General features: G+C 47.8%; 1 protein-coding gene across 2 annotated transcripts in view; it reads left to right on the top strand.

Moving 5' to 3' along the window:
• Nucleotides 1-337, top strand: part of LOC119593775 (protein draper-like) — a gene marked incomplete at its 3' end in the record, with an annotated part of 60455 nt that overhangs the window by 37589 nt on the left and 22529 nt on the right. For both annotated transcript variants that reach the window (XM_037942796.1, XM_037942797.1), the window contains 1 exon segment: nucleotides 288-337.

Here is a 337-nt window from a genome sequence, read left to right as displayed (position 1 = left end):
AGTTTCCGTGAACAGAAAAGAACAGGGTTTCCCAATTTTTTGCCCCCTTTCTACCTGTTGGGCATTCTGGAAGGTTCCTGTGTAATCCTAAACTCAGGATATAAGGATATTTGGAACGAAGGTGTTTTCCTATACATTGTATGAGTTCACCCTGCTTATGGTGTACACTGCTCTACGGTGTAGTGTACACCATGGTGAATGTTCACTCGGAGCTCAACGTATGCTATTCCTGCTAGCACAGAATCAGCCATTACCGATGTCTTACTCTCCCCCCTTCTCTCCCGCAGGGTTGGTGATGTCATGAGCGGAGTCCACGTGCTACCGACGGCATCGTAGC

This window comes from Penaeus monodon, chromosome 32, assembly GCF_015228065.2.
Source record: "Penaeus monodon isolate SGIC_2016 chromosome 32, NSTDA_Pmon_1, whole genome shotgun sequence".
Taxonomy (NCBI): Eukaryota; Metazoa; Arthropoda; class Malacostraca; order Decapoda; family Penaeidae; genus Penaeus; species Penaeus monodon.
Note: the sequence above shows the minus strand (reverse complement) of the source record. Positions and strands in the feature narration are given on the sequence as shown.